Source organism: Macaca mulatta, chromosome 17, assembly GCF_049350105.2.
Source record: "Macaca mulatta isolate MMU2019108-1 chromosome 17, T2T-MMU8v2.0, whole genome shotgun sequence".
Classification (NCBI taxonomy): Eukaryota; Metazoa; Chordata; class Mammalia; order Primates; family Cercopithecidae; genus Macaca; species Macaca mulatta.
The window spans coordinates 105,143,275-105,170,560 of NC_133422.1; the positions used below are offsets into that span (position 1 = coordinate 105,143,275).

Below are 27,286 nucleotides of genomic sequence, written 5' to 3' on the forward strand. Positions count from 1 at the left end.
ATGATACACACACTTTTAGGGTGGTTTTGAAATGTGCACAAACCTCACACCTCTCCCATGAAAGAGTAGAGCCTGGTTTCCCGCCCTTAACTGCAGATGAGCCTGTATGCCTGCTTTGACCTGGAGAATGCATGGGACATGACACCGTGAGACTTCTAAGGCACGGTAACAATCAGACACAGTTTCTGACTGATCCTTTCCTCTTGTGGATGCTCACACTTGGGACTCTGCCTTCTGGAAGGGCTGCACACAGGTGGTCCAGCCACTTCTTCAGCTGAGGTCCCAAGTGGTAGCTAGTGCCAACCATCAGATACATGGGCACGCCAGCTTGAAGGCGCTACCAGCCCCAGCTTCCAGCTGACACCCAGTGGAGCAGAAACAAGCTGTCCCTTCCCAGCCACGCCCAAATGTCAGATTCATGAGCAAATTAAATGTCATCATGTTAAGCCATTACATTGTGGGGTGAATTGTTATGTTGCAGTAGATAACCAGAACAATACCTACGTAAGGATACAGTTTTGCTTTACTTTTTGTTTTACAGAAATGAGATCATACCCTATGTATTGATTTGCAATAAGCAATTTTTTTTCCTGTGTAACACTTTGCCCTGTTGGTCATTCCATATCAATACATAAAAATTAACTGACATGTTATTAACTATTACAAACAATTATGTCCTATGGATATGCCGTAACTGAAACATTCCTTTATTGATTAATGATTAGAGTGTTTCAAATTTTTCTTGATGGCAAACCATTCTGAGATAAATATCTGTGTATTGGTTCCATCCTGCACAAGAATATTTCTCTATGATTGATACATAGAAATAAAATTTTAGCAAAAAAGGTTTTCACACCATCTGTAGAGGCTAAGGCAACTCTATTCTTAGACGCTAATCCACCATGTTGACATCTGATTAAGCCCAGTTCTAAGATTTCTATGTTATCTACTTTAAGATACATCCCACCAGCATCTGTGAGTACTTACTTCTCCTTACCTTTGCTGTCATTGGATATTAACCAAATAGAATTTTTCCTATCTTGAGAAAAAAACATTTATACACAGTTATATAATACATTATATTTATAATAAAAAATTACATATATAGTACATATATATCCATGTTGTATATTTTATTTTATTTTTATTTTTGTCATTTTTTGAGACAGAGTCTCCCTCTGTCGCCCAGGCTGGAGTGCAGTGGCACAACCTTGGCTCGTTGCAACCTCTCCCTCCCAGGTTCAAGCAATTCCCTTGCCTCAGCCTCCTGAGTAGCTGTGACTACGGGTGCCCACCACCATGCCCGGCTAAATTTCGTGTGTATATATATATTTTTAGCAGAGACAGGGTTTCACCATTTTGGCCAGGCTGGTCTCGAACTCCTGACCTCAGGTGACCCACCTGCCTCAGCCTCCCAAAGTGCTGGATTACAGGTGTGAGCCACCACAGCTGGCTCATATTGTATATTTTAGGTATATAAACATATGTATTAAGAATATATAATTTGCACTTCCCTTGTTTCTGTTGCCTTTGTACAACTTTTCAGATGTGTATTGGCCATTTGTATTTATTCTAAAATGATTCATTTTTCTATTTATTACAGAGATATTTTCTCCAAGTCTGTTATTGTTATTTTATATTTGTTTATGGCATCTTTGTCATAACAAAGCTTTACATTTTGGGATCATCATCTCTGAGCTCTCTTCTTTATAGAATTTATATTTTACTTAAGAAAGTCATCCCCACCCCCAAAATTATAAAATATTCTCTTACAGTCTTTACAGTTTTTCAAATATCTCTTTTATCTATCTGGAATTTATTTTGTTTTTTAGGGTGGGAAGTCACTGAAATTCTTTGACAAAATGGAAGAATGTGAGGGATGCCGTGTGGTGTAAGGAAAGAGTGCTGGCCCTGAAGCCAGAGGACCTGGTTTCAGTCTCTGGCGTGTACCAGCTGTGTGATCTGGGTGGAATTTCTTCATTTCTTTGACCCTCAGTTCCTCATTTATAAAATGAGTAATGATGCCTACCCCTCAGAGTGTTAATTCATATGAAGTTCAAATAAGATAATGTATTAGTTCATTTTCACACTGCTAGAAAGAACTGCCTGAGACTGGGTAATTCATGAAGAAAAGAGAGTCAGTTGACTCACAGTTCTGCATGACTGGGGAGGCCTCAGGAAACTTACAATCATGGCGTCATGGCAGAAGATGAAGGGGAAGCAAGGCACATCTTATTTGGTGGCAGGAGAGAGAAAGAGAGAGCAAAGGGTAAGTGCCACACTTTTAAACCATCAGAGCTCATCAGAACTCACTTACTATAACAAGAACAGCATGGGGAAAATCCACCCCCATGACTCACCCAGGTCCCTCCCTTGACATGCGGGGATTACAATTAGAGATGAGATTTGGGTGGGGACACAGAGCCAAACCATATCAGATAACATATGTAAAAATGGCCGTAACTTAATGATGTATATTAACTCCTCTATTTCCTCAAATAGATGGTCATTGTCTCAACCCTATATTGAATACTCCATTACCTTCTCACTCATGGAATGTCAACTCTATGATATATTAAATTTTCATAGACACATGGGCGTCTCAATTAGTTTCCACTGATTTATTCATTTATTCCAGTGAAAAATCTTCGCTGTTTTCATTTTACTAGCTTTATAGTATTTTATAATATTTGATAAGGCAAGCACTCTGTTTGCTTCCTGTATTCATTTTTGGATTGCTATAAAGAACAACATGAGACTGGGTAATTTGTGAAAAGAGGTTTAATTGGCCTATTGTTCTGCAGGCTGTACAGTAAGCATGGCTGGGAGGCCTCAGGAAACTTACAATCATGGCGAAAGTCAAAGGCGAAGCAGGTATGTCCTACATGGCCGGAGAAGGAGAAAGAGAGTGAAGGGGGAGGTGCTACACACTTTTAAACAACCAGATCTTGTGAGAATTCACTATCACAAGAACAGCAAGGGGGGAAATCCACCCCCGTGATCCAGTCACCTCCTACCAGGCCCCTCCTCCAACAATGGAGATTACAATTTGACCTGTGATTTGGGCAGGGACACAGATCCTAACAATATCACTTTCATTAACATTTATAGATTAACTTGGAGAACACCTATACATTTGGAAGATGAATCTTCTCATGCAAGATATGAGGTATTTCCATTTATTCATGCTATCTATGATAGCCTTCAGTTATATTTTACAGTTTTCTTCACATTTCTTTCTGGCGTATTGTGTTTTAGTTGCTACCACACACGGATCATTTTTTCCATGACTTTGTTCTATTGGTTCCTATTTACATGTAATAACAAGCTAATTTTTGTAGGTTGATCTCAGATCTGGCCCCCTTGCTGATATTTCTCATTTGTTCTAGAAGTTTGTCAGTTGACTCTTGTAGAGTTTCCAGGTAGAAGACTGTCAGTACAACACTGCCAGTGCCATACCCATGACCGATAGTGGCCATTCCTGCTTCCTTTCCTTTCCTCCTTTAATTCCCTCTTACTGAATGAGCTGGGACTTCAATGAAAAGTTAAGTACAGTTGGCAATAGCAGGCATCAGAGTCTTGTTCTGATTCACATGGAAATGCTTTGAATATGTCACTATTATTCTGATGTGCCAGGTATTTCCAATAAATATTGCTTTGTCAGGTACAGGCAAGTTTCTTTTATTGTTTTTGGTATTTTTGGAGTATTGCCAGAAGTTAATGCTGGATTCTATCAAATACTTTTTTGGGGTTGAGGCTGAGGATAGCTACGTGTGCAGATCTTCTCTATTTATTTATTTTAGAGACAGGGTCTCATTGTGTCACCCAGGCTGGAGTGCAGTGTTACGATCAAAACTCACGGCAGCCTTGAGCTCCTGGACTTAAGCAATCCTCCTGCCTCAGCCTCCTGAGTAGTTGGGATTACAGACGTGGGACACCATACTGGCCTTTTTTTTTTTTTTTTTTTTTTCAATTCAATAAATTTTGATTGCATTCCAGCAGGTGTAGCTTAAAAAAATAATAATAATAAATGAATTTTGAAAAATCTTGGCATTATTGGGATGGACTCTTCATGGCTGTAATAGATTTTTTTTTTAGTCACTACTGTATTTGAATTGATAATTTTTCGAGACGGAGTCTTCTCTGTCACCCAGGCTGGAGTGCAGTGACACGATCTTGACTCACTGCAACCTCCACCTCCCGGGTTCAAGTGATTCTTCTGCCTCAGTCTCCCAAGTAACTGGGATTGTAGTTGCCCACCACCATACCCGGCTAATTTTTGTATTTTTAGTAGAGACGAGGTTTCGCCATGTTGGCCAGGCTGATCTCAAACTCCTGACCTCAAGTGATCTGCCCCGCCTCGGCCTCCCAAAGTGCTGGTATGACAGGCATGAGCCACCATACCCGGCCTGATTTGATATTTTATTAGTAAGTTTGTGTCTCTGAGATGGGGCTTTTAAAAAAACTATTCTTGTAGTGTGTGTGTGTGTGTGTGTGTGTCAGTGTCAGGAGTATATTAACCTTTTTTTTTTTTTTTTTTTTTGAGACGGAGTCTCCCTCTGTCGCCCAGGCTGGAGTGCAGTGGCGCGATCTCGGCTCACTGCAAGCTCCGCCTCCCGGGTTCACGCCATTCTCCTGCCTCAGCCTCCCGAGTAGCTGGGACTACAGGCGCCCACAACCGCGCCCGGCTAATTTTTTGTATTTTTAGTAGAGACGGGGTTTCACCGTGGTCTCGATCTCCTGACCTTGTGATCCGCCCGCCTCGGCCTCCCAAAGTGCTGGGATTACAGGCGTGAGCCACCGCGCCCGGCAGGAGTATATTAACCTTATGGAATGAATGTAGGAGGTTTACCTTTTTTTTTTTTTTTTTTAAATGCCCTGGAAGCATTTATTTATCCTTCAAGGGCAAATTCCTCTTCAAGGAATTATTTGTCCCTTGAAGATTTGTTGGAAATAACAGGCAAACAATAACTTTAGCAGTAAGTCTTTGACTACCTTTTCAATTTCTTCTCTTCAGGGTCTCTATCTATCTCTTTTTTTTTTTTTCGAGACAAGAGTCTTGCTCTGTCGCCCAGGCTGGAGTACAGTGGCTCGATCTCAGCTCACTGCAACCTCCACCTCCCAGGTTCAAATGATTCTCCTGCCTCAGCCTCCCCTGTAGCTGGGATTACAGGTGTGTGCCAGTGCACCCAGAAAATGTTTGTATTTTTAGTAGAGACACAGTTTCGCCAGGTTGACCAGGCTGGTCTTGAACTCCTGGCCTCAGATGATCCGCCTGCCTCGGCCTCCCAAAGTGCTGGGATTACAGGTATGAGCCACTGTGCCTGGCCTCTATCTCTTCTTGACTCAGTGTTATCACTTTCTATTTTCTTTATTCCGTATTATATTTTTCATGAAAATGTTCTATTCCATCTGGTCTTAAAATGCATTGGCATACTATTGAACATATCACTTACTTTTTCATCACCTTGATGACTCTGGTTGTATCACCTTTCTCATTTCTAATATTATCGATTGTATCTTCTCTCTTATTTCTTTTTTTTTTTTTTTTTTTTTGAGATGGAGTCTCGCTCTGCCACCCAGGCTGGAGTGCAGTGGCCGGATCTCAGCTCACTGCAAGCTCCGCCTCCTGGGTTCACGCCATTCTCCTGCCTCAGCCTCCCAAGTAGCTGGGACTACAGGCGCCCGCCACCTCGCCTGGCTAGTTTTTTGTATTTTTTAGTAGAGACGGGGTTTCACCGTGTCAGCCAGGATGGTCTCGATCTCCTGACCTCGTGATCCGCCCGTCTCGGCCTCCCAAAGTGCTGGGATTACAGGCTTGAGCCACCGCGCCCGGCCTTCTCTCTTATTTCTTAAATTGGCTTGTCACATACTAGTCCATTTAACTGATCTTTACAATAAACCAGTATTTGGTTTTATTGATTAAATCTATTCTTTTTCTTTTCTTTTCTTTTTTTTTTTTTGGAGACAGAGTCTTGCTCTGTCGCCCAGGCTGGAGTGTGATGGTGAGCTCTTGGCTTACTGCAGCCTCCGCCTCATGCAATTGCTCCGGCTCAAGCAATTCCCCTGCCTCAGCCTCCCAAGTAGCTGGGATTATAGGCACATGCCACCACCCCTGGCTAATTTTTGTATTTTTAGTAGAGATGGGATTTCACCATGTTGGCCAGGTTGGTCTCGAACTCCTGACCTGAGGTGATCCACCTGCCTTGGCCTCCAAAGTGCTGGGATTACAGGCGTGAGCCACTGTGCCTGGCTTGTTATTGTTTTTCTTTTACTGATTTATTATATCATCAGCCTGATTTTTATCTTTCTTTCAGTTTTTTTCATAGCTTCTTGAGTTAAAAGCCTCTTGTATTTTCAATCTTTCTGGTTTTCCAATACATGAATTTAACACCATAAAATTTCATCCAAATACTCCTTTGTTTGCATCCTGCATATTTATAATGTCATTTGTTTCTAATAGCCTATATTTTTAATTTTATATTTTCTGTGATTCAGAAGTTGCTTAGAAGCACGTTTTAAATTTTTCATAGGTATAATACTCTCCTCTAGCTATCTTATTAATTTTATCGCTGATTTTATGATGCTGTGGCCAGACATTCTCTGGTCCTCATGATTTCTGCTTTTTTTTTTTTTTTTTCTGGGATGGAGTCTCACTCTGTCACCAGGCTGGAGTGCAGTGGCACGATCTCAGCTCAATGCAACCTCCGCCTCCTGGGTTCAAGTGATTCTCCTACCTCAGCCTCCAGAGTAGCTGGGACTACAGGCACGTGCCACCACACCCATCTAATTTTTGTATTTTTAGTAGAGACGGGGTTTCACCATGTTGGCCAGGATGGTCTCGATCTCTTGACCTCGTGATCTGCCCCCCTTGGCCTCCCAAAGTGCTGGGATTACAGGCATAAGCCACCATACCTGGCTTGATTTCTGCTTTTTAGAAATCTTTTTGTTCCTCTGATATTCTTGCACGTGGTCAATCTCCTATTATTTAGACATTGTGTAGCCACATTTATTTAATCTGTCAATTTCTAAGAAAAGTATATTCATGTAATTTACTATGGTTGTGGATTTGTTTCTTTTATTTCTACAAGTTTTCACTTTTGTGTGTGTCCTATATATATACATGTACATATGTATTACTCTATGTGTATATATGTGCTATATGCATATACATATATATGTATATATACATATGCATATATACCCACATTTTATACATGTATATATGTGTATGCATCTGTGTATATATATGGTATATGGTGTGTATATATGTGTATATATGTATATGCTATATGTATATGGTGGATATAGTTTGGCTCTGTGTACCCACCCAAATCTTATCTCTAATTGTAATCCCCATGTGTTTGGGAAGGGGCCTGGTGGGAGGTGATTGAATAATGGGGCAGACTTCCCCTTGCTCTTCTCATGATAGTGAGTTCTCACAAGATCAGGTCGTTTGAAAATGTGTGGCATTTCCCCCATTGCTCACTCTCTCTCCTGCTCCCTCATGTAAGACATGCTTGGTTCCCCTTCACCTTCTGCCATGATTGTAAGTTTCCTGAGACCTCCTCAGTCGTGCTGACCTGTGAGTCAACTAAACCTCTTTCTTCATATATTACCCAGCCTCAGGTAATTCTTTATAACCCTGTGAAAATGGACTAATACGGATTATGGTACCCAGAGTGGGGTACTGCTATAAAGACACTTGAAAATGTGGAGGTTACTTTGGAACTGGGTAATGGGCAGTTTGAATAGTTTGGAGGGCTCAGAAGAAGACAGAAAGATGTAGGTAAGTTTAGAACTTCCTAGAGACTCATTGAATGTTTTTGACCAAAACGCTGATAGTGATATGGATAATGAAGTCCAGACTGAGGTAGTCTCAGATGGAGATGAGGAACTTGTTGGGAACTGGAGTACAGCTCACTCTTGCTATGCTTTAGTAGAGACTGGTGGCATTGTGCCTCTGCCTTAGAGATCTGTAGAACTTTGAACTTGAGAGAGATGATTTAGGGTATCTGGCAGAAGAAATTCCTAAGCAGCAAAGCATTCAAGAAATAACCTGGCTGCTTCTAACAGTAGTCATATGTGTTCACAGAGAGATGGTCTGAAATTGGAATTTTGTTTAAAAGGGAAGCAAAGCATAAAATGTTTGGAAAATTTGCAGCCTGTGCAATGTGGTAGAAAAGAAAAATCAATTTTCTGGGGAGAAATTCAAGCCAGCTGCAGAAATTTACGTAAGTAAAGAGAAGCCAAATGTTAATAGCGAAGACAATGGGGAAAATGTCTGCAAGGGATTTCAGAGAGCTTCATGGCAGCACCTCCCATCACAGGTCCAGAGACCTAGAAGGAAAAATGATTTCATGGGCTGAGACCAGGGTCCCACTGATCTGTGCAGCCTTGGGGCATAGCACCCTGTGTCCCAGCCTCTCTAGCTCCATCTGTGGCTAAAAGGGGCCAAGGTACAGCTTGGGCTGTGGCTTCAGAGGGTGCAAGTCCCAAGCCTTGGTGGTTTCTATGTGATGTTGGCCCTGCGGGTGAGAAGAAGGCAAGAATTGAGGCTTGGGAATCTCTGTTTAGATTTCAGAGGATGTATGGAAATGTCTGCATGTCCAGGCAGAAGTCTGCTGCAGGGACAGAGCCCTCATGGAGAACTTTGAGGGGAAACGTGGGGCTGGAATCCCCACAAAAAGTCCCCACTGGGACACTGTCTAGTGGAGCTGTGAGAAGAAGGACACTGTCCTCCAGACCCCAGAATGGTAGATCCACCAACAGTTTGCACCATGTGCCTGGAAAAGCCACAGGCATTCCACACCAGCCTGTGAAGGCAGCCAAGGGGGCTGTATCCTACAGAGCCACAGGGGAGGAGCTGCCCAAGGTCTTTGGAGCCCACCTGTTGCATCAGCATGCCCTGAATGTGAGACATGGAGTCAAAGGAGATTATTTTGGAGCTTTGAGATTTAATGACTATCCTGCTGGATTTCAGACTTGTATGGGGCCTGTAGCCCCTTTGTTTTGGCCAATTTCTCCCTTTTGGAATAGGAGCATCGATGCAATGCCTGTACCCGCATTCTATCTTGGAAGTACTAACTTGCTTTTGATTTCACAGGCTCATAAACAGAAGAGACTTGCCTTGTCTCAGATGAGACTTTGGACTTGGACTATGAAGTGAACAATGGAATGAATTAAGACTTTTTAGGGAACTGTTGGGGAGACATAATTGGTTTTGAAATGTGACAAGGACATGAGATTTGGGAGGGGCAAGGGGCAGAACGATATGGTTTGCCTCTGTGTCACCACCCAAATCTCATCTTGAATTTTAATCTCCATGTGTCAGGAGAGGGGTCTGGTGGGAGGAGATTGGATCATGGGGGTAGATTTCCTCCTCCTTGCTGTTCTCATGATAGTGACTGAGTTCTCACAAGATTTAGTTGTTTGAAAGTGTGTGGCACTTCACTCTTTGTTCTCTTTCTCTCTCTTGCTCTGCCATGGTAAGACGTGCCTGCCTCCTCTTTGTCTTTTGCCATGATTGTGAGTTTCCTGAGGCCTCCTAGCCGTGCTTTCTGTTAAGCCTGTGGAACTGTGAGTCAATTAAACCTCTTTTCTTCATAAATTACCCAATCTCAGGTAGTTCTCTACAGCAGTGTGAAAATGGACTAATACAATGGTGTATATATGTATATGGTGTACACACACACATATATTTATAAAATGTAAAGTGTGTGTGTGTGTGTGTGCAAGATGCTTAACTGCTCATTATTGTTTTATCTTTTTGGGAGATTGTAACTTTTTCTCCATACGCAAATATCCATAAAAATTATTTAGACTTCATTCTAAATGGTCACTCTGTTCTGGGTTCTGTTGAAGTTAAATAAAATGTATAGTGACAAATCTTATTTAATGTTTTACTTGGGATACAAGCATTGCAATTTGGGATATACACACAGATGGGTGGTCCTCCGCATATCTGAAGAATAAAAAGGAGATTGGAGGTTTTATAAAAAGGAGAAATGTTGTGTATTCCTCTTTGAGAAAGTTCATTGGCGCTACCAAAGTTTGGGGCAGCTGGCAAGCTCTGATTGGTGAGCGAAAATGGTAGTCATTAGCCTTACAGTTGTAGCAGGTTGTTTCAGTAGCAGTTAGATAAGACCGGTCTCAGCCCATAGCAGGCAGTTTCGGCAGGCAAGCTTGCAGAAAATTACATTCTTGGAGCAATGTTATGTGCCCTGGGTGTCTTTTCCTCTGGCTTCTTGATTTGTTTTACTTGGTTATGACAAGAATGACCCAATTCATATGATCAACTTTAACACTTCCCCCTTTTGATCAAAATCTTTCTCTGAACGCAGCTCTGATCAAGCATTTTGAAGTTAGGCTTAATTTTCCTTCAGTGCCAGGATGGACCTGTCACAATTGTCTCTGTCCCATGTCAGGGGGAACATAGGGAGGTCTATATGAGGGTCCCAGGCCACATTTGAATAGCAAAGAGGCCAGAAGGAAAACTGTCAGGACAGGTTTGTTTGGAATCCAGCATCAAGTTCCATATGGTCAGTTCCATAGGCATCAGCAATCATCTTGAAGCACTGGGCCAATGTTATTCTATTAAGAGAGTTGGCTTTACAAGGATTAGACAGGCTATAAGAGCAAAGCTTAAAGACTATGCTACAAAAAATAATCAGCAACTATATAACAAATCCAGTTTGTATAATGGTTCAAAGTCATGAATCTTAATTTTGAAGGTAACCAACTGTAAAGATTAAAAAGTCCAGGCATATCTGGTGAGACTTGCTGTAGCTACTCAGTAGCATTTTATGACTGGGTTGAATCAATGCAGAGAATGCCAAATTACAAAAGAGACCACTAGTACAATTAGAACAAAAAGTTGTGTTAGGAATATTTTTAAAGTTTCTCACTATATGGACATATATATATATATGTGTGTGTGTGTGTGTGTGTGTATATATATATGTGTGTGTGTGTGTGTGTGTGTGTGTGTATATATATGTATGTGTGTGTGTATATATATATATTTTGGAGATAGAGTCTTAGTCTTGCTCAGTCACCCAGACTAGGGTGCAGTGGTGCAAGCTCGGCTCACTGCAACCCCTACCTCCTAGGTTCAAGCAATTCTTGTGCCTCAGCCTCCCAAGTAGCTGGGATTACAGGTGTGTGCCACCACACCCAGGTAACTGATGTGTTTTGGTAGAGGTGGGGTTTCGCCATATTGGGCAGGCTGGTCTCTAACTCCTGGCCTCAAGTGATCTGTCTGCTTTGGCGTCCTAAAGTCCTGGGATTACAGGCATGAGCCACCACACCGAGCATAATAATTTTTTAGGTCAGATTTTGTCAAGTTAACAGCAGAAGCTACTGATTGTGAAATTTTAATTATACCATTATCCTGTCAAATGAGAAAGATAGTATTAAGGTGGGTAAAAGTCTCATTATGATACAGAGTCTTGTTCTGAAGTTTTAGGAAGAGCTGTTTGCAGTGTGGAAAATGTCAACTTCTCACTCTGATTTGCAGTTTGAATGTCTCTTGGTATAGCATTGACAGTTTGGTGAACTTTCTTCGTGGCTCATATATTAGGCATGAGACTTGTTCCTTAAAATTCATCTTGTTTTAGCTAATAGGGCTTTAGGAACAGAGAAGTTCCCATTTTACTATTTTTATAGAAGAAAGTTGGAATAGATGAACATAACAGAATTTGGAAAATGTTCAGAGCTACAATTTAATCACAGTTGTATTATAGCTCTCCTTTAGAGACATGACTTTTCCCCCCCCACATTGATCTTATGGGAACCTCAGATTTAAAAACATCTTGAAATTAGGAAGCCAAACAGAGGCAAACTTTAGATTTTACTTATAGTCTTAAGGTTCCTGGGCCTGCCGGGAAGTGAGTGATTGTTTTTATTTGCTCACTGTGGGGCTGAGAACCATCGAAGTCAGATGGTGTATGCATATTTTGTTTTTATTTATTTTTTTAGAGACAGAGGCTCACTCTGTCACCTAGGATGGAGTACAGTGACACAGTCATAGCTCACTGAAGCTTTGAATTCCTGTGCTCAAGTGATCCTGCCACCTCAGAATCTGAAGTAGATAAGATTATAGGTGTGCGCCACCACGCCTAGCTTATTATTATTATTATTATTTAGAGACAGTATCTAGCTGTGTTGCTCAGGCTGGTCTTGAACTCCAGGCTTCAAGTTATCCTCCCACTTCAGTTTCCCAAAATGCTGGGATTACAGGTATAAGCCACCACAACTGACCTATATTTTCAAATATGACATTTCAGTTGAAGCCTTGGCAATATAACAAATATTCTTTATTGTATTCTGCTATAATGAGAGAGCAGATTTTTCTTGGAGTTAGGTAAATAATCATATTGCCATAAAAATACCCAGAAATAGTTTTTGAATTCTGGGAATCAAGTAAGAAGGAAACAAAAACAAATGCTTTTATCTGTGTTTACAAAAGTACACATGTATTAGTCCATTCTTATGTTGCTAATAAAGTCATACCTGAGACTGGGTAATTTATAAAGGAAAGGATTTTATTGACTCATAGTTCCACATTGCTGGGGAGGCCTCAGGAAACTTACAATCATGGCAGAAGGGGAAGCAAACATGCCCTTCTAGCAGGATGGAGAAATGCAGAGCCAAGGTTGGGGGAAAGCCCCTTATAAAAACCATCAGAGCTCATGAGAACTCACTCACTTTCACAAGAACAGCATGAGGGTAACAACCCTCATGATTCAATTACCTCTCAGCAGGTCCCTCCCACTACACATGGGAATTATGGGAACTACAAAATGAGATTTGGGTGGGGACATAGCCAAACCATATCATTCTGCTCCTTGCGCCTCCCAAATCTCATGTCCTCACATTTCAAAACACAATCATGCCTTTCCAACAGTCCCCCAAAGTCTTAGCTCATTCCAGCATTACCCCAAAAGTCCAAGTCCAGTCTCATCTAAGACAAGGCATGTCCCTTCTACCTATGAGCTTGTAAAATCAAAAGCAATTTAGTTACTTCCTAGACACAATGAGGGTATACGCATTAGGAAGATACATCCATTCCAAAGGGAGAAATTGGCCAAAACAAAGGGGCTACAGGCCCCATGGAAGTCCGAAATCTAATTGGGCAGTCATTAAACCTTAAAGTCCAAAATGATCTCCTTTGATTCCATGTCTCATATCCAGACCCCGCTGATGCAAGAGGTAGGCTCCAATGGCCTTGGGTGACTCTGCCTCGGTGGCTTCACAGGGTACAGCTCCCCTCCTAGCTGCTTTCATGAGCTGATGTTGAGTGTCTGTGGCTTTTCCAGGTGCATGGTGCAAACTGTTGGTGGATCTACTATTCCGGGGTCTGGAGGACAGTGGCCCTCTTCTCACAGCTCCATTAGGCAGTGCCCCAGTGGGGACTCTGTGTGGGGGCTCCAGCTTCACATTTCCCATCTGCACTGCTCTAGCAGAGGTTCTCTATGAGAGCTCCACTCCTGCAGCAAACTTCTGCCTGGACATTAAGGTGTCTCCATACATCCTCTGACATCTAGGTGGAGGTTCCCAAACCTCAGTTCTTGACTTTTGTGTATCCACAGGCCCAACACCATATGTGAGCCACCCAGGCTTGGAGCTTACATCCTCTGAAGCAATGGCCCAAGCTGTACATTGTCCCCTTTTAGCCATGGCAGGAGCTGAAGCAGCTGGGACTCAGGGCACCAAGTCCCTAGGCTGCACAGAGCAGACGGGCCCTGGGCCCAGCCCATGAAACCATTTTTCCCTCCTAGGCCTTGAGGCCTGTGATGAGAGGGACTGCTGTGAATGTCTCTGACATGCCATGGAAGCATTTTCCACATTGTCTTGGTGATTAACATTCAGCTCCTCATTACTTATGCAAATTTCTGCAGCTGGCTTGAATTTCGCCCCAGAAAATCGGTTTTTCTTTTCCAGCACATCATCAGGCTGCAAATTTTCCAAACTTTTATGCTCTGCTTCCTTTTGGGTGCTTTGCTACTTAGGAATTTCTTCTGCCAGATACCCTAAATCATCTCTCTCAAGTTCAAAGTTCCACAGATCTCTATGGCGGGGGCAAAATGCTGCCAGTCTCTTTGCTCAAACATAGCATGAGTCACCTTTATTTCAGTTCCCAAAAAGTTCCTCATCTCCATTAGAGACCACCTTAGTCTGGACTTTATTGCCATATCACTATCAGCATTTTGGTCAAAGCCATCCATCAAGTCTCTAGGAAGTTCTAAACTTTTCCATATCTTCTTTTCTTCATCTGAGCCATCCAAACTGTTCCAGCCTCTGCCTGTTACCCAGTTTTGAAGTCATTTCCATATTTTCGGGTATCTTTATAGCAGTGCCCCACTACCCAGCACCAATTTACTGTATTAGTCCATTCTCATGCTGCTAATAAAGACATGCCTGAGATGGGGTAATTTATAAAAGAAAGAGGTTTAATTGACTCACAGTTCAGCATGGCTGGGGAGGCCTCAGAAAACACAATCACGGTGAAGGGGAAACTAATACACCCTTCTTTATGTGGTGGCAAGAAGCAGCGCAGAGCGAAGTGGGGAAAAAGCCCCTTATAAAACCATCAGATCTTGTGATAACTCACTATCATGAGAACAGCATGAGGGTAACTGCCCCCATGATTCAATTACCTTCCACTGGGTCCCTCCCATGACATGTGGGGATTATGGAAACTAAAATTCAAGATGAAATTCGAGTGGGGACACAGCCAAATCATATCCATACTTCACCAAATTGCTATAAATTATAGATGGTTTAAGAGAGAACATTTTCTTAAATCCGTAAATGAAAACATTTAAGTAGAGAACGATGTTTCAAATAACAGTCATAAAAGCATTATCTTCATCAGTTATTCAATCTCATGTAGTCAACTTTCGTTCTGCTTGATCTCCATTAGTAGTTCCGTGAGTTCTCCATCTCTTTATTAAAGTTCCGTGAGTTCTCCATGTCTTTATTAAAGTTCCGTGAGTTCTCCATCTCTTTATTAAAGTTCTGGAAATCCTCATCTTAGGTGTGTCAGAAACCTGTATTTAACAGTACTTGCTGGAGTCTTTTCCGCGAATCTGATTATAAATATTTTTTGAGAAGAATTGTATTATTTTATTTTTTTTGAGACAGAGTCTTGCTCTGTCTCCCAGGCTAGAGTGCAGCAGCATGATATCAGTTCACTGCAACTTTTGCCTCCTGGGTTCAAGCGATTCTCCAGCCTCAGCCTCTTGAGTAGCACCACACCTGGCTAACTTTTCTATTTTTAGTAGAGATGGGGTTTTGCCATGTTGGCCAGGTTGGTCTTGAACTCCTGACCTCAGGTGATCCGCCCACCTTGGCCTCCCAAAGTGCTGGGATTACAGGTGTGAGCCACCTTGCCTGGCCGAGAAGAATTTTAAAGAATAACTGTGGATGACAAAAACTTAGAGTAGTCATGGTTAAAAATCTGATAAACATTTATAATCAACAAGGAAATTTAGTTATTTCTATTACATATAGTATTTTAAGATAACCAGAATTCTGACTGATAGCATATTAGATTTCTATGACTATATAATTTTAGAAACATATAAATAGCATACCCATAAATGTAACTAAAAGATCTAGTATCATTTATCATTTGACAATGTTTTTCACACAATTTCCCAAATAAGCCTAATCATTTAATATCTCTAGAAGATGAGAAGTATATCTTTTGAAGCTTTCCACAGGTCTGACTGGAAAATATCAGAGTTAATTCAAGGTGAAAAAAACCTTAATTTAGCATTTGATATTAGGGACATTTGTCAAAGATGTCGAAAGGTGCAAAACAGGTCATGTGTAGTGGCTCACGCCTATAATCCAAGCATTTTGGGAGGCCAAGGCGGGCAGATCACTTGAGCCTAGGAGTTTGAGACCAGCTGGGGCAACATAATGAAACCCTGTCTCTACAAGTAACTAAAAAATTAGCCTGGTGTGGTGGTACATACCTGTGGTCCCAGCTACTAGGGAGGCCGAAGGGGGAGGATCACTTGAGCCCAGGAATTTGAGGCTACATTGAGCCATGATTGTGCCATTGCACTCTGGCCTGGGCGACAAAGTGGGACCCTGTCTCAAAAAGGAAAAAAAAAAAAAAAAAAAAAAAGGCTCAAAACACTTGATCAAAACAGAATCAGAGGTCACTATAAAATAATAGTCATTCATTTAACCAGAGTGACAATTGAAAGACTTCAAAAGCAATATGGAAAGTTACATGAATGTAAAAATATTAACCCTTCCAAGCTTACTTTTCCTAAGTAATCAAAAACCTACTAAAGGCAACACAGGAAATTATCTTGGTAAAGCATAAAGTCTTTGTTTCTTAGGTCAGCTACCAAAAAGACAAAGAACCTCGTACAGTGTGATGATTTCTCCTTGTGGAAAGCTCATTTAGATAACCTGGAAGTCAAACTTGACTAAAAAAAGAAAAAAAAAAAGGGTACTTGAATTTAATTAGACAGAGGAAAAATGTGTCCAAGATTATGAGTGTACACTACATCATGCAGGAATGTAAACAAGAAAACCAGCAGCTTAAGCAGAGGAATATAAGGCTTTTAGTAACAGCATGGGAAGTTTCTTGGTTGAATGGAACAATTCAGACATATCAAGAAAAGCCAGGAGTACAGAATCAAGTTATGCTAAACAAAACATTGCTTTTCTGGGTCTTCAGGATAAACATTTCAGTGTCAGGCCATAGCAACAGAGTTAGAACAGAGGGGGAAAAGTTACAGGAGTTGGCAAGAAAGTTGAAGGAAAGAGTTATAATCCTAGGACTTTTCAAGAGGAGAGTAAGTTGGAGGCAATGATGTGTGACTGCAAATTATGTGTAGCAAATACAGCAAAAGTTAGACTTCTGAGATACAAATTTGAAAAATTTCAAAAACAAAACTCTAGCTCATGAAAAAATTATGTTAAATGAAGAGGACAGCCTTTTAAATCTAAAACTAGGGAAATTAATCTCAAAAAGCAGATGGCTGTTAAAGAAACAGATTTTTAAAATTAAAAATCAAAATATCTTGAAATTTAATTCAGAGCAGATCAATACTTTAAGAAAACTTTCATTTTAAATATAGAGGTTTAGACTCTGGTCCTGTGTCACTGTACCACTGACACCAATGTTTAATTTTTATAAAAATAATTTATTTCCAATCCCAGACAACCTGATTATACATGTAACTTACTTCATTAGGCCCATCTTTTATAAATCCTCTGACTTGTTTAGACTATTTATCATTTTCTTAAAACTTCCAGTCTTGTTCCCATAATTTTATTTTTAAACAACAAATTATTTTGTCATAGGACAAAGATTTACTACATAAAATTCTCATGCAAAATTATTTTTTCCTAAATTCATATTTTAATTAACAGATCTAAATATATTTACTCTTTTTATAAAATTTAAGAAGCCAAAAATGACGTTATGTTTCTTTAGCAATTTGTTTCCATTTTTAAAAATCTTGTTTAGCTATAATCCAGATATTTAATGAGTATTATTTAATTTCATATAACATAATTTTAACATTTACGTGAAAAGTTTATTTATAACTATTTATTTTTATTTATAATTATCTAATTTCTTTATTTTTTAACAGTTACACCTAGATTACCTGTTAATATCAGGTGTTTACCTAGATAAAAACCTTAAGATTAAAAATAAGGGTATCCAGGCCGGGCGCGGTGGCTCAAGCCTGCAATCCCAGCACTTTGTGAGGCCGAGGCAGGCGGATCACGAGGTCAGGAGATCGAGACCATCCTGGCTAACTCGGTGAAACCCCGTCTCTACTAAAAAATACAAAAAAACTAGCCGGGTGAGGTGGCGGCGCCTGTAGTCCCAGCTACTCGGGAGGCTGAGGCAGGAGAATGGTGTGAACCCGGGAGGTGGAGCTTGCAGTGAGCTGAGATCCGGCCACTGCACTCCAGCCTGGGCGACAGAGCAAGACTCCGTCTCAAAAATAAATAAATAAATAAGGGTATCCTGTTGACAACTGCAGCCATTTTAATCATATCAACAATATTAAATTAATCTTACTTATTAAATAATTATATAAACAAAGACCATTTATTTTAGGCTGAGTTTATAGCTTTTTAACCTTAAAACACCTAGTAGAGGCAAATGTAAAACTGTCTGATTAATAAACCCAAGCAAAAAATGTATGTTGACAATTTTGAAGACATTTCTAATCTTATTTTACTGACAATTTTAAAACCAATTAATCTATCAAATATTTACTTAAGTCACATGAATGAAAAAAAAGAAAACCATTTGGGTTAATTACTATATGTTTTATATGAGTGCTCATTTCCTTAAACTAATCAGAATAACATTTGTTGAGACATTTCTGACAACAGATTTTTATTAATTAATTAATTATAAAGACAAGGTCTCCCTCTCTTGCCCAGGCTTGAGTACAGTGGCATGATCACAGCTCACTGCAACCTTGAACTCCTGTGCTCAAGTGATCCTCCTGCCTCATCCTCCCAAGTTGCTGGGACTACAGGCAAACGCCACCATGCCCAGGTATTTAAAAACAATTTTTGTAGAGATCTTGCCCAGGCTGCTCTTGAACTCCTGGGCTCAAGCCATCTTCTCACCTTGGCCTCCCAAAGTGTTGGGATTACAGGCATGAGCTACTGCATCTGACCCATATTTTATTACATAGACACAACATGCAATATAATACATATATATGCATAAACATGTCTAAACACACATGAAGATTTTGTAGTTTTTATTTTAGAATTTTAATCGTGAGATAGTAAAACATATAAGCCTATCAGTTTATAAAAGACAATTGGACCCAAATTATTTTTCTAACAAAATGAGATAAGGCTAAATGTTAAGATTTTTATTTTTATTTATTTATTTTTTTATAGAAGGGAGGACTTGCTATGTTGCCCAGACTGGTCTGAAACTCCTGGTCTCAACTGATTCTCAGTTTAAGATTTTTCAAAATAGGCAATCTTATAAAGGCTGTGACCAAATTTAGGTAAAGCAGTTTGAGTCAGTTACCAATATACTGATTTGGAGAAAGAATAGTTAACTGAGAAAATGTGACTGAGTTGTGTAAGGAGGCCCACAAGATAAGATTAATTCTAACAAGGTTTGTACAGTGTTTTCTTGGAGTAAATTCCCTGTCCTTGAAGATAAGAATGTTGACAATCATGTTAGTGTAGGGAAGGTGTCTTTTAGAAGGGAATTTCATCTTTTGCTTTTAAGAAACAGCATGAAGGTCAAAATGATTTTCTTTTATATCTGCAGATTTTTAAGTGTTTTTACTTAAATAGTCAATATGCCAGAATAGCTGAGGAATTTTGAAAAAAAAAAAAGAAAAGCTTTTAGGTTAGAGAAGGTAAATTCTCTAAGAGGAGGAATTATAAGGGAAAAAGACAGCTCTGGAAAGAGCCTCAGCTAGCTTTGATAGTATTTTGTAGCAAGGGAATCTTTGAGTCCTGAATAATTTTTTTTAGCCTCAAGATATCAATGAAATATGCATATCCTATTTGTAGCGTATGATCATATAGCCATAGTCTTTTAGTTTAATTTTAAGATCAACAGACTGTTTGAATGATCCCTATAATGTTTGAACATGTTACCAGCTGGAACCTCAGAAAATATCTTGGCATGCCTTTGCACTTTGAGAGCTCATTTTATGGGTGCTCTAGTTTAATGCCAAATACACAAAGCCAATTAAATGCAAGCACTGAATATGCAGAGGCCAAATAAATGCAAGTGCAGATGGAAAATAAAGTATGTACTTCCCAGGAAGGACGATAGGCCTTCTCCAAATGAAGGAGAAAATTCCCTCATCCAAACTTTGGAGCTTAGGTCAAGGAAGAAAATAACTTTCCCCAACAGGAGATCTTTCAAACAGGAGTGGGACAAACCTTCTCAAGCAAATCACGAAGAAAACGGAACTCAAACAAAATCGCGGGGGAGAAGAGGCCACCTGCAGATGCAGCAGGGTTCAAAAGGCTCCACTGTGGGTACCTCACGCCGCTGTTCCAAGAACCAGTAATTCTTCCTGAGGTGAGTCAGCTTTGGATTTTACTGATGACGCTGTGTATGATAAAGTCAGATAAAACAGGTAGAGAAAAATCTCTAAATTTAACATTTTATTTGGGATATGGGAATTGCAATTTGGGGCATACACGAAGAATAAAGTTGAGGTTGGAGATTTTATGAAAAGGAGAAATGCTATGTATTACCTTCGATTATTGTCACTAGTTAAGCTTTGGGGAGCTGGCAAGTTCTGATTGGTTAGTGACAGAAGTGGGTAAAACCAGTCTTAGAGGGGCAGCATGTTGTTTCAGAAGCTATTAGGTAAAACTGGTTTCAGGTTACAGCAGAAGTTCAGCTGCCAGGCGTGAGAAGAGTTCAGTTCTTGGAACAATGTCATGTGTGCTTAGAGCTGCCCACCCTGGGCTTCTTGACTCTGGGTTAGTTGGGCATGACAAGAATGACCCAATTCATACGATCGACTTTCCCAGTTACATCTGTTAATTCAGAATAGATGATTGCTGGGTGGTTCAGTTTCTTGCATGTCTGAAATTGTTTATTCTCCTGCATTTAAAAAAAAAAATTATTCCTTCTGGAATTCCTGTTCCTATTTTCCTGTTTAATTCCTATTTTCTTTCTTTCAGGGCTTGCTGTGTTACCCGGTTATTTACTGTTTCATATATATTTTATGTTTTTTGTTTTTTGTTTTTTTTTTTACTTCTTCCAGGTTGGTCCCGTAATTCTTTAGGCCTCTCTCAAGGCTTCGAGTGGATATTGTTTTATATTTCGTCCAGCCTAGGAGTTGGAGACCTGATCTGCATTACCTAATCTACTGTTATCAGAAGCCAATAATAATAATAATGATAATTCTTTTTTGTTTAACTTATCTTTTATATTTTCTCTTATTTCTGCTCTATATATTCTGGAAGATTTCTCCAATTATATTTTCCATATCCCCTACTTGTTCTTTACCATTACCTACTGTAATATTGTAACTTAAAAAATTTTTTTTTTTTTTTTTTTTTTTTTGAGACAGAGTCTCGCTCTGTCGCCCAGGTTGGAGTACAGTGGCCGGATCTCAGCTCACTGCAAGCTCTGCCTCCCGGGTTCACGCCATTCTCCTGCCTCAGCCTCCGGAGTAGCTGGGACTACAGGCGCCCGCCACCTCGCCCGGCTAGTTTTTTGTATTTTTTAGTAGAGACGGGGTTTCACCGGGTTAGCCAGGATGGTCTCGATCTCCTGACCTCGTGATCCGCCCGTCTCGGCCTCCCAAAGTGCTGGGATTACAGGCTTGAGCCACCGTGCCCGGCCAAAAAATTTTTTTAAAATAATAAATAGAGACAGGATCTCGCTCTTTTGTCCAGGCTAGAGTGCAATGGTGTGATCATAGCTCATTGCAGCCTTGAACTCCTGGGCTTAAGCAGTCCTTCCACCTCAGCCTCCCAAGTAGCTGGCGTACGCCACCATGCTCGGCCAATTTTTTATTTTTAAATCTTTTGTAGAGACAGGGTTTCACTATGTTGCCCAGACTGGTCTCAAACTCTTGGCCTCAGGTGATCTTTCCACCTTGGCCTCCCAAAATTCTGATATTACAGGCATGAGCCGCTGCACCTGGCCAACTTTTACTTTTATTTTATTTTATTTTTTAATGGAGTCTTGCTCTGTCACTCAGGCTGGAGTGCAGTGGCCAGTCTTGGCTCACTGCAATCTTTACTCCCTGGGTTCAAGCGATTTTCCTGCCTCAGCCTCCCAAGTAGCTGAGACTACAGGCATGTGCCACCACGCCCACTAATTTTTCTATTTTTAGTAGACAGGGTTTCGCCATGTTGACCAGGCTGGTCTCGAACCCCTGACCTCAAGTGATCTGCCAGCCTCGGCTTCCCAAAGTGCTGGGATTATAGGCATGAGCCACCATGCCCGGCAGCTTTTACATTTTTAATGCAAAATGTAAAATGGCTGCACCTGGCTAGCTTTTACATTTTTAATGATGTAAATGTAATGAGGGATTTATTATTATATATTACATTATAAATGTAATGAGAGATGTATTTGAGGAGTTTTGGGGAGAAATCTGGTGTCTTTCTGATCTTGCCTTGGCTATGTTCCTTTGTAGGTGCTTGAAGTTAACAGGCTTTATTTGTTCTCTGTTAAGATCCTACACCCACACTACGCGTCTCTGCATACAGGTGCCTCACTTTTTTCTATGAATTAATTGAAACATATCAGAGGTAGAGGAAGTAATGTATTAAAACAGCATATGTCTTCCACCTAACTCAGAAATACAAGTTTACAGATTTAATGTGGTCAAATTTATTTATAGTTTCTTCTCTTTTGTCTTACATGAGAAATGTTTTTTTTCCACATTCAAAAAAAAAATCTTGATATTTAGATATTTTATTGTCTTTTCTTTCTTTCCTTCCTTCCTTCATTTCTTCCTTTCCTTTCTTTCTCTCTTTTCTTTTCTTTCTTTCAGGGCTTGCTATGTCACCTGGCTATTGACTGTTTTATATATATTTTTGAATCTCTTATAGTCCATGAAATGCCCTGTCGAGATTTTACTTGCAATTGCATTCAGTGTATACATAAATTGGACAAACATTCTTAACATATAATGTTTGTCAATTTACTTTGGTCCTCTATTAATTTTCTAGTTCCCCCCTCCCCCACCCCTGCAATAGACTAGTACATATTTTGTTAGCTTTGTTCCTAGAGTCTTACGTTTTCAAAATTTTTTTGAAAATTTTTGCCTTTTCAAAATTAATACATGGAGTGGTGACTCATGCCTGTAATCCCAGCACTTTGGGAGGCCGAGATAGGTGGATCGCTTGAGCTCAGGAGTTCAAGACCAGCCTGTGCAACATGGCAAAAACCCATCTCCACACACACACACACAAAAACAAAAACCACAAAACACAAAAATTAGCCAGGTATGGTGGCACACGCTTGTGGTCCCAGCTACTTGCAAGGTGGAGGTGAAAGGATGGAGCCATTGTTATAGAGACATTACATTGCCAGAATTGTGTTGCTAAAGTAGGCCGGAAATGGAGGATGTATTCTGACCTTTCTATTTCTCCATTCTCTGACCATCTACTAGTGACTCCCCTTGGCTGATTTCAACATGGATTTCAATATGGAAGCGGAGCTTAATGAAATCAGGGTGATGCCGTCTGTGGAGTTAGCACCCCCCAGGACACAGAGCATGGAAGGAAGGGCAGACAACAGATCTGAGATCGAAGAACACAGAATAACCAGCAAGTGCACAACTTTCTCATAAATCCACTGGATTAAATTTGTTATTTAAGCTGTTCAGTTATTTTATATCATTACTATTTTTGGGGGGGGCTTATCATTTACTAATAGATATAAAAATTCCTCGCTATGTTTGTGGATTTGTTTATTTCTATTTTGTTTTTAAATTATGCTTTTTACTTTTTGTTGTTGTTGTTGTTGTTGTTGTTTTTGAGATGGAGTCTCGCTTTGTCACCCAGGCTGGAGTGCAGTGGTGTGATCTTGGCTCACTGCAACCTCCGCCTCCTGGGTTCAAGCAATTCTCCTGCCTCAGCCTCCTGAGTAGCTGGAATTACAGGAGTGTGCCACCATGCCTGGCTAATTTTTTTGTGTTTTTAGTAGAGATGGGGTTTCACCGTGTTAGCCAGAATGGTCTCGATCTCCTGATCTCGTGGTCCACCCGCTTTGGCCTCCCAAAGTGCTGGGATTACAGGCATGAGTCACTGCGCCCAGCCTCAATGGAAACTTTTATCATTAGGTGTCAACCCTATCCATCTCCGTACTTTTATTGCCTTGAAATCAATTTTCTCTGATATTAATACAAGTAGCTGACTTTCTTTCAATTTCTGCTTTTCTATTATATGATTTACCATCCTATACTTATTAATATTTCTCTATCTTCTTGTTTTAGTTTTTGAGACTTATTTATTTTTTGAGATAGGATCTTGCTTTGTCTCCCAGGCTGGAGTGCAGTGGCACAATCATGGCTCACTGCAGCCTTGACCTCTGGAACTCAGGTGAACCTCCCACCTCAGCTTCCTGAGTGGCTGAGACTGTAAGCATGCACCACCATGCCTGGTTAATTTTTTAAATAATTTTTTTTTTTGTAGAGACAGGCTCTCACTATGTTGCCCAGGCTGGTCTTGACCTCCTGGGCTCCAGTGATCCTCCCATTTTGGCCTCCCAAAGTGCTGGGATTACAGGTGTGAGCCACCACACCCAGCCTTTTCTTGTTTTAGGTATGTCTCTGCTTAACAGCATATAGCTACATGTTCTTTACTTTTTAAAAATCCAGTCTAACATTGTCTTTTAACTTGAGAGTTTAGTCCATTTATATTTGTTGTGATTTCTGATTTGTATTTATGTATGCCATCTGCTTATGTGCTATTTATCCTGCTCTTTCTGTTCTGTTTTTTTTTTTTTTTTTTTTTTCTTTCTTACTATATCATTTAAATGTCCAGTCAGGAAAACAGAAAATACCATACATATTTCACATAAAGGGAAATTATTATAAAAGTATTAGAAGTACTGGAGCAGAAAGGGAGTATGAGGTTACCCCAAAATTAGTAACTAAAAATGATTATTGTTATTCCTAGAGCTAAAGAGGCCAAAGAGAAAATGAAGTTGAAACCATGCTGCCTGCTACACTTGACAGTTGCCACTTTTTTTTTTTTTTTTTAGATGAAGTCTTGTTCTGTTGCCAAGGCTGGAGTACAGTGGCGCGATCTCCTCACTCCAACCTTCTCCTGTGTTCAAGTGATTCTCCCACCTCAGCCTCCAAAGTAGCTGGGACTACAGGTATGCACCACCATACCTGGCTAATTTTTGCGTTTTTAGTAGAGATGGGGTTCCACCATGTTGGCCAGGCTGGTCTCAAACTCCTAACCTCTGGTGATCCACCCACCTTGGCCTCCCAAAGTGCTTGAATTACAGGTGTGAGCCACCCAGCTGACAGTTGCCACTCTTGTTGCCACCAAACACTAGAGGGAAAATGAATTTTCCCTCCTACTCTTCAATCCCCAAAAGTGCTTTCCTCTGGCAAAATTTAGCAGCAAGCCAGATAGCAAGGAGCCTGGCTTCCCACTTCTATACTCAGAGAGGAGTATAGAAGAAAAAATGTTGCTAAACAAATATTATCCATCACTCCTGCTTTCTTTCAAAAAATTAAAAATATTTTATTATTCAATTTTTATTGTTTAGAAGTTATACATACTCTTTGTTTTTCTGGAAGTTACTGTAGCCATTGACCTTGCAAGACCTGAAATTAATATCTTTACCCTTCCCAATAATATAAAGAGCAATTTATATGCATTGTTATCCAGTATTTTGATATTTTTTTTTCTCATAAATCAGACATTGTTTTATAGAGTCAACTTTTTTGGCTTTCATTAAAACTTATAATAATAATATCTTTGTTTAGCATGCCTTCTTGCATCTCAGAAGTGCTTTTTTTGCCTTAAGTACTGACTTCAGGATTTTCTTTAATGAAATTCTATCAGTTTACCCTTTAAGATTCAGTCTAAAAAAAAAATGTATATATATATATATATATATATAATATATATAAATATATATATATTTATATATATATATATATATAAAACCCTCATTTTTATAAGGCAGTTGCTTGTGGCAAAGATTTCCAGAGTGACATATTTTATTTCTTTCTATACTTTGAGGGACTCGTCCACTGGCTTTTGACTTCCATTGCCACTGTACAGAAGTCAATAGTTCATTCAATTGCCCTTCCTTTATGCTGATCTATTTTTTTTCTTTCTGCCAGCTTTTGAGAACTATTTACCTTTTGAATTCTGTAATTTTACTTTGATTGGTCTATTTTGTTTTTAAATTTTTCTAAGGATCCACTGAGCTTCATTGATCTGAAGATTGGAAGCTGTCAACAGCATTAGAAAATACTCATCCACCTGCCTTGGCCTCCCAAAGTGCTGAGACTACAGGCGTGAGCCACTGGGCCCGATCAATTTAAAATTTTCAATTATGTTTTTATTTCTAAAGCTTACTTGGTTATTTTTAAGATTTCCTGCTTCTTTGATCGTATTGTTGAGCTTCTAGTATTTAAAAATCCTATTAAAAATGTTATTCTATAATCCTTGCTAGTTCTAATTTCTGAAGTCTTTGAGGATTTTACTTTACTGTCTATCTGGTTCTCAGCTGTAGTACCTTGTTCCCTTGTATGCTTTGCAATTTTTAAAATGTATTTACTTATTTCTTTGTATTGTGAGAAGCCAATATCTTTGCAATTTCACCTGTAGGGATTATTATTGTCTCAGTTGAAAGTGAATTTCTTCCCTGGGGATTTGCTTTTATTCTACCAACTGATTGAGGTCACTAACAATCTGGAAACCAAGTTAAAATCTTAGCTTGGGGTTTTTCAGTGAGTAGTATAAATGCAGACTGTAAACACACATAAAAGTTGGCTGTGTCTTAAAATTTCCCACATCACACAGTATGTTGTGACGAGGTTGAAAAAGACAAAGCTTCCTTATTGTTCTTTTCTGCATGGCAAATTTATTCTCATTTTCCTTATATTAGAGTAAAGTTCTAGCTTTGTGAGCATGGGCTACCATAGACTTTCCAACTGATGCAGGATCTGGGCCAGAGCCTTGCAAGTGATGTTGCTCAGCCTTTGTGAGCCATGAGAAAGGGTGAGAAGCTCTGCCTGGGGTTCGACCTCTTCCCCATTCCCCTTGGCACCTTGGGCCCTGCACAGCCATCCAGGAAGAAGCCCAGGAGCTCTGGCTTTGGCCTAAGATGAAAGATACTTTTGGTACTAACAAACAAGAATTTCTGTTTTCATTAAAGTTTCAGCCTTATGGATTTTTTTAACCTGCCGTTTCAGCAATGCATGAAGAAAACATATTTTAGCATATTAAGCACTTTAGTCTGAGAGTTGTTCAGGATATGTAGCCTGCTATATTGCTGTATATAGAAGTCTTTTATCAACTCCCTCCTGCCCAATAAATGTTGAGTTCCTAGAGATGAGGGACTGTGATTGATTCATCTTTATACCCTAGGACCTGACACACATTAGTGGATGCACAGGTATTATTTGAATAAATGCCAAAACCAATCATTTCAAGTTCAAGAAATTGGTTTGAATTATTTTATTTTATTTTATTTTTCCGACACAGAGTTTCGCTCTTGTTGCCCAGGCTGGAATACGATGGCATGTTCTTGGCTCACTGCAACGTCTGCCTCCCAGGTTCAGGCGATTCTCCTGCCTCA

The 27,286-nt window shown here is 39.9% G+C and overlaps 1 long non-coding RNA gene across 1 annotated transcript; it reads left to right on the forward strand.

Annotated features, from left to right (window-relative positions):
• The first annotated feature begins 641 nt into the window (after window positions 1–641).
• On the forward strand, window positions 642–27,040 carry LOC114673481 (uncharacterized). Its single transcript, XR_013407759.1, has 6 exons — window positions 642–2,269; window positions 2,805–2,874; window positions 3,112–3,169; window positions 18,436–20,062; window positions 23,127–24,838; window positions 25,900–27,040. It is a non-coding gene; the product is annotated as an uncharacterized LOC114673481 (long non-coding RNA).
• The last annotated feature ends 246 nt before the right edge of the window (window positions 27,041–27,286 follow it).